The sequence below is a fragment of the Macaca fascicularis genome, chromosome 17 (genome assembly GCF_037993035.2).
Source record: "Macaca fascicularis isolate 582-1 chromosome 17, T2T-MFA8v1.1".
NCBI lineage: Eukaryota > Metazoa > Chordata > Mammalia > Primates > Cercopithecidae > Macaca > Macaca fascicularis.
In genome coordinates, this window is record NC_088391.1 from 85704465 (window position 1) to 85716554 (window position 12090).

The window sequence follows — 12090 nt, forward strand, 5'->3', positions numbered from 1 at the left end:
ATAACCAAGACATTCTCACAGAGGAATGTGTGTGTGTTTCTGTATCAACTTTAATCTTCTGCTGACTCAAAAAGTCAAACCAAGTTAAAGAAAATCATAAAACAGCCCAAAACTGACAGGTTTTGAACCGTGATATTCCCTCTTTCTTCAAGTCTATATATTTCCTTATTCCAATAAAATGTTTACTGTTATTTTTACTGAAACTGGTACTGCAACAAAAATATCTTTTTATTACTGTACTGTACACTTTAAAATGGCTAAGATGGTCAATTGAGTATTTATTTATTTATTTTTGAGACAGGGTCTCACTTTGTCACCCAGACTGGAGTGCAGTGGTGTCAACACAGCTCACTGCAGCCTTGACCTCCCAGGCTGAAGTGTTCCTCCCGCCTCAGCTTCCTGAGTAGCTGGGACTACAGGTCTGTACCATCATGCCCAGCTTTTTTTTTTTTTTTTTTTAATTTGAGTAGGGATGAGGTCTCACTATGTTGCCCATGATGGTCTCAAACTCCTGAGCTCAAGTGATCCTCCTGCCTCAGCCTCCCAAAGTGCTAGGATTACAGGCATGAGCCAGCACTCCTGACCTTCAATTGAGTATTATGTGCTTTTTACCACACACAAAAAATTTTTAATTGAGGTCAGAATGTTTTCCATCTCCACAGGTATGTTCTTAAGGAGAATGAATTGCATTCTGAATCATTAGGAATGTTTTCCAAAAGCACTTATCTTTTTCTCTTAATACTGCATCCAAAATAAATGTTTTTTCCCCTAATATTATGAATCACCCACTAAACTCTTTGCTTCCTAAGATTTGAATTGTAAAGGTTCTTGTATGAAGAAAAAGCTCAATAAGTGTTTGTCGGATGAATGGGTAAACCTTAATTTATCTCATGCCAGTTGTAATAATAATTAATATCTTCATCACCACTACTGTTACATCATATTTACCGCAACAGCTAACATGTATTGGCACTTGCTATGTGCCAGGGAATAATCCTTCAGAGATATTATCTAATCATAGCAACTGTATGTAACTTTGTTTTTCTTTAAAATAACTTAATTTGGATTTCAAGATCTCATTCTATCAAGGTTATAGCTGCTTTTATCTCAGACACTTCTAGGTTGTTTTTGGGTTTGTTTCTGGGTTGTTTTTTTAAGTTTCAGGGTAGTGACAGACACTTTTTTTTAACCAGTATAACTGCCCCCACCCCAACTCCTTTATTTACAGACTCTTGATACCATGTTGAGCAGCGAAGTGTCAGCTGACTATTCCTTTCCTTTGCCTTCTTTCCAGCTGGGGTAACCAATTCTGGCCAGTGAGACATAAGAAGAAGTCAGCTGAAAATTTCTAGCGAAGCTTTTGATTTCAGATGGCTTGATGCTAGCTCCTCCCTCCCTCTTCCTTCTTCCTGCTTTGATCTCAGATGTGATGCCTGGAGCTGGGGCAGCAATCTTATGACCATGCAGGAACAGCCAAAAATTACAAACACATTGTTGAACTATAGAACCAATTTGTGTAACCGTCTGTTTTTTGGACATCTTATTATGTGAGAGAAATAAAGGTCTCTTTCTAAAGTCATTAGAATTGTCTTTTATGCTACTTGCAGTTGAATGTATTCTGAAGTAATACATGAGAGTTATAGAGTGCCATGGGTGTGATGGTTCTATTTTGTATTAGGGTCACAATTATCCCGTCTAGTCCTTCATTACCATTCCACACAGGTCATCACTGAGGTGTCTTGTATGGAACGACTGTTGTAAGCCCTGCAACCTTCTGTTCTAGATCTTCACTATGATGGCAAGGGTCTCATCTATTTCTGTGCCACTCAGGGATACGAGGATATTTTCAAGGCTGGCTGTGGCTCTGTGGTGGACTATTACAATGATGGCTCTGATTTAACCACACCTTAAGGTATTCATGCCTTATATAGTCCTCCCCACATTGACTCTAGACTTGATCTCATGACTTACTTTGGCTGATGGGTCATTAGCAAACAGGGCAAGCAGAGGCTCAATAAGGTGCTGTACATTGGGACTGGTCTGCTTGGAATGTTCCCAGCCACCATAGTATGCGAAACCCAAGCCCTACAGTGAAGCCAGTAGAAGAAAACTGAGGCACTCCAGTTGACTCCCAACTGAGCAACCAGCCAACCACTACCAGCAACTGCCACCTATGCAAGTAAGCCATCTTGGGTAGTCCAGCCTAGTTGCACCTCCAAATGACTCCAGCCTCAGGTGAACCATGTGGAGCAGGCATCTGAGCCCAGGTAATTCACAGAATCATAAGAGGTAATAAAATGCCTGATGACTTAAGCCACTAAGGTCTGGGGTAGTTTGTTTCACAGTAATAGGTAACAGGAAAAGGCCTCTTCTTCTTAGGTACAAAATGATTTAGAGAGTCACAGTGTTATCATGAACAGTACAGCTATATAATTATTAAAATAGATAAGTATTTACTTTTGCATTTTTGCTGCAAGTTCTATATATATATATCATATGAAACACAAGAAGCCTGATACATTGATAAGCCATTTATCAATGTATCAATACATTTTCTATTCTATTCTAGTTAGCATTTATATAGTGCTCATTCTCACAGAATATAGGGGCTTTACAATATTATTATTTAGCATTTATATAACACTTTTTGCCTTCAGTGGATACCACAAATGATTTTACTTTAAAATCATTTAAATTTTAAAAGTACTTTAAAATCATTGAAATTTTAAAATTATTTCATAACTCTTTTTGTGGAGGAGAAAATGTATAACCCATATTGGGCCCAAATATATGTTCCCTGAGCATGTGTATATGTTGACTGTATGGAGGACTGGGTCCAAGGCAATGAGTACAAATGGAGCAACAATATCATTGCAACAAAGACCATACCAGAAAATCTGTATATATGTGTGTGTTTGTGTGTGTGTGCGTATTAAAATGAGTCCTAGCCAATTGCTCCCTTCAAGCAATATTTGATACAAATATCCTAGAAGCCATAAATGTGTTTGAAAAACAATTCCAGCCAGAGCCAATGCGCTGTGGTAGACCAGAGCAAAAACTCTGGAGTGAGACAGACGGACAAGGCCTTCAGCCTCTCTGATGATCAGCTTTTTCATTCATAAAATGAGTACGTGTTTCCTAGGGTGGTTGTGAAGTGTAAAGTGTATTAGTCTGTTTTCACGCTGCTAATAAAGACATACCTGAGACTGGGCAATTTACAAAAGAAAGAAGTTTAATTGGACTTACAGTTCCACGTGGCTGGGGAAGTCCTGGAGATGAAACGTTATATAAATATTGCTAGTCAGTTATAATCAGCCATAACAAAGCCATATGTTTTGTGACCAAGAGAACTGACAAAGGCAACGTGACCAACTCAGCATCCAATAAAACAGCATTTATTAATTGCAGAAACACAACAGTGGAGGGGGCTAGTATTTAGGACAGCTGAGGCAAAATGCAAGGAAATGGTGAATGGCATGAAAATGTTGAGAATGTAGGGTAAATGCTGGATCAAAAAAACTGAAAAATTGCCCTCTCAGAGTTATGCTGGCATTAAATAAGAACTAATTATATTTTACAATTATAGCCAAATTCAGACTTGGAAAAAGAAAAATCCACCGGCATATAAGACCTAAAGAATAATATCTGGCCGGGGTGGTGGCTCACACCTGTAATCTCAGCACTTTGGGAGGCCAAGGCGGGTGGATCACCTGAGGCCAGGAGTTCGAGACCAGCCTGGCCAACACAGTGAGACCCTGTCTTTACTAAAAATGCAAAAATTAGCTGGGCATGGTGGCACGTGCCTGTAGTCCCAGTTACTCGGGAGGCTGAGGCAGGAGAATCACTTGAGCCTGGGAGGCAGAGGTTGCAGTGAGCTGAGATCACGCCACTGCACTCCAGCGTGGGTGACAAAGCAAGGCACCGTCTCTAATAATAATAATAATATCTGTTGCAGGTACATAAACATATAAAATTCTTAATACCGTTTCTACCAGGTCAGTCTGCTGCTAAAAGCCCTCAGCGCTCCCACTGCTGATCTAAACCACACTCCCAGAACCTGTCCTAAAGCACTCATCCTGCTTCCTCCAAAGGCTGCCATTCCCCCCACTTGAACCTTCCGAAAGGGCAAAATCATGGCCCATTTCTGCTCAGGGCTCCTTCCTGCCTCTTTATTAAGATCTGTGCCCCCACCTTAAAGAAATGTCCTCTCCTCATTTCAGCCTTTATATTTCATACTATCAAGCATGTCGGAAATCACATTCTCCACTATTACTTGGTTCAGCAAATATTTATGGACTGCCTAGTAGGTACTTGGACTTCTCTAGACTCTGGGGACACAGCAGTGAAAGGACAGACAGAAATCCTTCAGTGGGGGAGTGGTGAGGGAGACAGCCAATGAATAGATAATATCCATGAAGCATTTCCCTCTCTCTCCTGTGTTAGTTTCCCAAGGCTGCTGCAACCAATTACCAAAAACTGGGTGACTTAAAACAACAGAAATGTATTCTTTCGGCCAGGAGACATGGCTTACGCCTGTAATCCCAGCACTTTGGGAGGCTGAGGTGGGCAAATCACCTGAGGTCAGGAGTTTGAGACCAGCCTGGCCAACATGGTGAAACCCTGTCTCTACTAAAAATACAAAAATTAGCTGGTGGTAGCACGCGCCTGTAATCCCAGCTATTCGGGAGGCTGAGGCAGGAGAATCGCTTGAACCTGGGAGGCGGAGGTTGCAGTGAGCCGAGATCGTGGCACTGCACCCTGCTGTCTCTGGGAGGATCCTTCCTCGCCTCGTGCAGTTTCTGTTGGCTGCAGGCTGTCCTGGAGGCAATATCACTCCAGTCTGCCTCGGTGGTCACACTGCCTGCTCCTCGCCTGCCTGAGTGTCTGTGTGAAGTCTCCCTCTGACTCTCTCTCTCATAAGGACACTTGTCATTGGATTAACGCCCACCCAGATAATCCAGGATGATCTCATTTCAAGATTCTTAATTAAATCTGCAAAGACCTTTTTGTTTTGTCCCCCAAATCAGGTCACAATGCCAAGTTCCAGGGATTTGAAGTAGATATCTTGGAGGGGACCATTTTTTGACCTACCACATCCCCCGACTCTATGTATGTAGCGGAAGTTTCCATCTTTTTTTGAAAGTACCCACTTCACTTACTTTTATTTTTTGAAAAATCATATTCTGTTTTGTCCATGGCTAGTTATGGACTTGTTTTTAATATCCCTCTTCCTTTTTCTCCATCCCCTGCCCCGACCCCCATCACCCACATGTAACCAGCAGCAGCTCCTTTCAGCTCTCCCTTCAAGATACATCTCAAATGGATTTTTTTTGTCTTTCTCCACTGCTTCCACTCTGGTCTCAACAGCACTGGTTTTTACCCAGATTCTTGCTGTAGCCTCCTCTATATCCTCCCTGACTCACCATGTCCCTCACAACAGCCAGAGTGGAAGCTGTTCAAGAGTAGACCAGAGCCCTGGTGAGGTCTCTCTGCCTAATGCCCCCATACAGCGCACATGATGAAAGGATAATGTATTTGTGGTTCCTAGGTTTACCGGCTGTCTCCTCGGTCAGCGTTGGAAGGTAGGTGCCACCAGAGCATTTTGTGTGTGTGTGTGTGAGAGAGAGAAAAAGTTAAGATGGACATCAGGAACATAGAATTTAAAACGAACATTGCAGGTAACTCTGGGGATCTGAACCAAAGCAGGCATTCCAGCACCGTCTCCATCTACTCCTATTAGAAGGATCACCCCAGGACATGGCAAGATTCTTACTCAGCCAGGACGTCCTCAGTTAGGGTTAGAGCACTGAATCTCCTTAGGCGGGAAGGGGATCAACACCTTTTGGAAACATTTCCACAGGGGCCAAATAAGAAATTTCTGGCTGGCCTTAAATCAACCTAAAATTACATAGTCATTTTATCTGAATCTTCACACACTCAAATTTTACTCTAATTCGGTCGGTCCTAAATTGTGGCTTCCAGAGCAGAGCCATTAGCATCATCTGGGAACTCCTTAGAAATGCAAATTTTGAGGTTCTGCCCCAGATCTACTGCTTCTGGCTTTGGGGTGGAGCCAAGGTGTCTGTGGTAGAACAAACCCTCCAGGTGTTTCTGATTCTTAATAAGTTTGAGAACTACCGCTCTAAGCGCTTTAAATGGCTTTAATCACTCTCATTTGTGTTAAGCTTGTTTCTCGATCCCATCTTTGTTATTTGAGAGTTAGGTAGCCTCCTACTATGTCTATCCTATTTCTTTTTCTAATGGAAACTTCTTGAAAAAATGTTTTTCACATATTTACATTACATAGAAGAAAACTAGCTACATGCCAAGGTGTTGTCTGTGATAATGTAATTTAGGTGATCTTTACTTTTTTAAAAAAACATGTAGAAAAATTTAATATGTACTGTGTTGTAAAAAAAATATATTGGTTGGGGTTGGTGGTTCATGTCTGTAATCCCAGCACTTTGGGAGGCCAGGAAGATGGGTCACTTGAGCCCCAGAGTTCAAGACCAGCCTGGGCAACGTGGCAGGACCCCATCTCTACAAAAAATACAAAAGAATTGGATGGGCATGATGGCACACACCTGTAGTCCCAGCTACTCAGGAGGCTGAGCTGGGAGAATCACCTGAGCCCAGGGAGGTTGAGGCTGCAGTGAGCCGTGATCGTGCCACTGCATTCCAGCCTGAACAACAGAGTAAGACCTTGTATCAAAAAGAAAAAAAAAATGTTATTCTCTGCATCACCAAGTAGTTGATGTGAAGGAGCTCTTTTCTTGAGCTTCCACAGAGCATTATTTTTTTCTTGAAAATTATATTACTTTTAAGAAAGTATATGAAAAAGGTGGAAACTCAAATTCGTGTGATATAAAGAGCTTTTTAAAAAATGAATTGGTGGTGCCGGGGCCTGAGGTAGCCATTCAAGAAACTTAAAGTTGGATTCCTACAATGTAGATCATGAAAAACTCTGAAGATCTAAGTGTCAATACTGAAGACATGGAAGTGCTATAAAAAATGTGGAAATTCCTTTATAAACTTAAAGTAGGAAAGGTCTTTCTAATTATGACTCAAATGTCAGAGCCACTCTAAAGAGATTCCTAATTTTAACTTCGTTTAAAAAACCCAAACCTACTATTTGATGTGACTACCACATATCACCATACAAATAATAAACTGAAAAAAAAAATAGAATTTGCAATTAACCAAAGGATAATCTCCCGACTTTAAATAAACAAGAATCCGTGATCCATTAGAAAAATAAGGCAAAGGACCTGAACAAAAAAGAAATACAAATGGTTCTTAAATAGGTGAAAAGATATTTATCTACCTTATGTAAGAAAAATATGAATAAAACTTTGCTAAAAGCCATTTTTAATTTATAAGATTAGATTAAACAAATAAGTTGGGCAACACACACGTTGGCAAGGATGTGGAAAACAGATGCTCACAAGCATTACTGATGAGAGTGTAAAATAAGTGTCGCTGCTATGGAGGGCAATTTGGCAATCGTTATCAAAATGAAAAATACCCTTTGAACCGCAAGCCCCTTTCCACATATTTATCCTACAAAGACACCTGCAAACTGTAAAAATTGAGGTATATACAAGATTCTTCATGGCGGCATTATTTTGGTAATAGTCAAAAAGAAGAAACAAATACAGTGAAACATCCACACAGTGGACTGCTATGCAGCTGTGACAATAAATGAGGAAGCTTTATGCATGTACTCTTATGGAAATATCACTGGGATAAATGAACTGAAAAGAACAAAGTGCAAAGCAGTGTATGTAATGTTTTGTGTAAGAAAGGGGAGAGGATAACAACATGCTTTCATATTTGCTTATATCTGCAAAAAGAACTCGGGAAGAATGCAGAGGAAACTAAATGAGTAGTTGTTCATAGAGAAGTGGAAGAGATGAAAACCAGAGTAGAGGTGACGACGCAGGGCAGGTGAGCCCTCAAATTGGGGCTTAGCCCGGGAAGGTCCGTGGCTTCCCCCAGGAAAGAATTCAAGGGCAAGCCAGTGGTATTAGCAACTTTCATTGAACCAACAGTGTACAGCAGCAGAAGTACTGCTCCCTGCAGAGTAGGCCTACCCCATAGGCAGTGTGCCCCAAATAGCTGCTCGAAGGCAGTGCTGCAGTCATATTTATACTCACTTTTAATTATGTGCAAACTAAGGGGCAGATTATGCAGACATTTCTAGGAAAAAGGATGGTAACATCTGGGTTGTTGGGTTGTTGCCATGGAAAGGGGTGGTAACTTCCGGTTGTTGCCATGGCAATGGTAAACTGACATGGCACACCGGTAGGTGTGTCTTATGGAAAGGTGCTTCCAACTCCTCCCTGTTTTAGTTAGTCTTCAGTTGGTCCGGTGTCTGGGCCCTGCCTCTGAAGTTATTGAGTCCTGCCTCCTGAGTCACGTCCTGCTTCCACCCTCAGTAAGACTTCTCAATGTTTACCCTGAATCTTCACGCACTCAAATTTTAAAGCATTTTGATATTTAAAGCATTTTGATATTTAAATCGTACAAATGTATAACTCTTCAAACAAAATCCAACAAATAAAGTCTCTAAAGAAAAATATATTATTTTTTATAATTCTAAGAGTAACACCTACTTATGGAACATTTTAAAAGAACAGGGATATAAAAACAATCTTTCATAATCCCCTTTCTAGAAATAATCACTGTACAGATTCTGGCATATTTCCTTTCAATCTCCTATGCAGATCTCCATAAATATTTGTGTCTATACTTACAAAGTTGGTATCACACTTTTGTACTTTGCAGTTAACACTTGAGATAATTTTACAAGCATTTTATCGCATCATTTAAAACTCCTGATAATAATCATAATCTTAAAATTCATTCTTCAAAAAATGTTAACAGTGAAGTCCATTGTTCCTAACCACTGATTTAAAAAATTCATTCCTAATTAACTGTAGCCTTAAGGTTTCCCTCAGGTTTCCCAAACAGGGCACATGGAGGACAATGCCTTTAGGACTTCTTTGTCAGAGCTCCCTCAGCCGTGCTGAACTGCTGTTTTGCCACATTAACAGGGGGCGCCATGGGAACCACTCTAGAGGGTTTGTTAAGATGACAGGAGCTCAGAAGGCCTCTTCATGGAATACACAATTCTTGAACTTCATCAATGCCCATGACTGTTGTCATTGTTGACTGACACAGTGCTGGGATATTTCACTACAGGCATACCTCAAAGATATTGTGGGTTCCATTCCAGACCACCACAATAAAGTTAATCTCTCAATAAAGTGAGTCACCCAAATGTTTTGGTATCCCAGTGCATATGAAAATTATGTTTACACTATACTATAATCTATTAAGTATACAGTGGCATTATGTCTGAAACAACAATGAACATATTTTAATTTTATAATAATTTATTGCTAAAAAATGCTAATGGTCATCGCCATCTGAGCCTTCAGTGAGTGATAATCTTTTTGCTAGTGGAGGATTTTGCCTCCATGTTGATGGACAATGACTCATCAGGGGGTGGTTGCTGAAGGTTGGGGTGACTGTGGCAATTTCTTAAAATAAAAAAAAATGAGGTTTGCCACATCAAATGAGTCTTCCTTTCATGAAAGATTTCTCTGTAGCATGCAATGCTGTTTGATAGCATTTTACCCACAGTTGAACTTCTTTAAATATTGGCGTCAATATTCTCAAGTCCTGCCATTGCTTTATCAACAACATTTGTGTAATATTTAAATCCTTTGTTGTCATTTTAACAATACTCACAGGATCTTCATCAGGAGTAGATTCCCTCTCAAGTAAACACTTTCTTTGCTCATTCATAAGAAGCAACTCCTCATCCACTCAAGTTTTATCATGAGACTGAAGCAGTACGACTACATCTTCAGGCTCCCATTTCTAATTCTACTTCTCTTGCTATTTCCACTACACCTGTAGTGACTTCCTCCACTGAAGGCTTGAACCCCTCAAAAAGTCATCCATGAGGGTTGGAATCAGCTTCTTCCAAATTCCTGTCAATATTGATATTTTGACTGTTTTTAATGGCATGTAGAATAGTGAATCCTTTCCAGAAGGTTTTCAATTAACTTTGCCCAGGTCCATTAGGGGAATCGCCACCTATGGCAGCTACAGCCTTACAAAATGTATTTCTTAAGTAATAACACTTGAAAGTCAAAATACTCCTCGATCCGTGGGCTGTAGGATGGATGTTGCATTAGCAGATGTATTAGTCAGTTCCCACATTGCTTTAAAGAAATACTTGAGACTGGGTATTTTATACATAGAGGAGGTTTAATTGGCTCGGGGTTCTGCAGGCTGTTCAGGAAACATGATGCTGGCATCTGCATGACTTGGAGAGGCCTCAGGAAACTTACATTAATGGCAGAAGGTGAAGGGGGAGAGAAGGGTCTCACATGGCAGCAGCAGCAAGAGCAAAGGTAAAGTTGTCACACACTTTTAAACAACGAGATCCCATGAGGACTCACTCACTGTCACCAGAACAGCATGAAGGGGATGGCGCCAAACCATTCACGAGAAACATCTCCATGATCCAATCACCTTACATCAGGCTCCACTTCCAACACTGGGGATTACAATTCAACATGAGATATAGGTGGGGACACAGATCCAAACCACCTCAACAGGCATGAAAACAACACTAATTTCTTTGTACATCTCCATCAGAGCTCATAGGTGACCTGGTATATTGTCAATCAGCAGTAATGTTTGGAAAAAGCAATTTTTTTCTGAGCAGTAGTTCTCAATAGTGGGCATAAAGTATTAAGTAAACCATGTTTTAAACAAATGTGCTGTCATCTGGGCTTTACTGTCCCCTTTTCAGAGCACTAGGAGAGTAGATTTAGTGTCATTCCTAAGGACCGTAGGATTTTCAGAATGGTTAATGAGCATCGGCTTCAACTTAAAGTCTCCAGCCGCATTAGCCCCTAACAAGAGAGTCAGCCTTTCCTTTGAGGTTTTAAAGCCAAGCATTGTCTTCTCTCTAGCTATGAAAGTCCTAGATGGCATCTTCTTCCAATCCAAGGCTGTTTTGTCTCCATCGAAAATTTGTTAGTATAGCTACCTTCATCAATGATCGTAGCTAGATCTTCTGGATAGCTTGTTGCGGCTTCCCCATCAGCACTCGCTGCTTCACTTTGCACTTTTATGTTATGGAGAAAACTTTATTACTTAAACCTAACAAACCAACTCTGCCAGCTGTCCGTTTTTCTTCTGCAGCCTCCTTACCTTTCTCAGCCTTCACTGATTGAAGCTTAATTATTTCTAGCTTTTGACTTAAAGTGGGAGACTTGTACCTCTTCCTTTCACCTGAACACTTAGAGGTCATTGTAGGGGCTATTAATTGGCCTAATTTCAATATCACTGTGTCTCAGGGAATAGGGAGGCCCAAGGAGAGGGGGAGAGATGGGGGAACAGATGGTCAGTGGAGCAGTCAGAACAAAAACATTTATCAATTAAGTTCATTGTCTTATATAGGTGTAGCTCATGGCACCCCAAAACAATCACAATAGTAACATCAAAGATCACTGCTCTCAGATCACCAAAACAGATATAGTAATAATTAAAATGTTTGAAATATTTCAAACTTTGAAATTGGAATATTGTGAGAATTAACAAAATGTGACACAGAGACACAAAGTGAGCACATATACACAAAGTAAGCGATAGACTCTCTCAACGCAGGATTGACACGAACCTTCAATTTGTAAAAACGCTGTAGTATCAAATGTTTGTGTTGCTGGTAAAACTTGGAATGGAGAGGAAAGACAAGAGGATGTCAAGAGGTGGTCATTGTTTAATGAGTTATTCAGAAGCACACTTATTATGTAGCTCTTCCAGTACTACAGTGGTGTGTGTGTGTGTGTGTGTGTGTGTGTGTGTTTTGCATGTTGGTCAATTTTTTTTAACAAATGAAATATATAAACATATTGAAATGAAGTTTAGCAAGAAGTCACACAGTCTTGTAGTTAGGTTATAGAAGATTTAAAGTTGAAAGACTTGCATCTGAATTCTGGTTCTGACTCTTAAAAACTGTCTTTTTTTCAAAACTCTGTGGGGGTGAGAGGAAGTCCTGTAGCCCAC

At 40.4% G+C, this 12090-nt stretch overlaps 1 long non-coding RNA gene across 1 annotated transcript in view; it reads left to right on the forward strand.

Moving 5' to 3' along the window:
- Nucleotides 1-1422, forward strand: part of LOC123569813 (uncharacterized) — a 39935-nt gene extending 38513 nt beyond the window's left edge. Inside the window, exon 3 of the long non-coding RNA XR_010582469.2 lies at nucleotides 1295-1422. This is a non-coding gene — a long non-coding RNA (uncharacterized lncRNA). The remainder of the gene's footprint in view (nucleotides 1-1294) is intronic.
- The last annotated feature ends 10668 nt before the right edge of the window (nucleotides 1423-12090 follow it).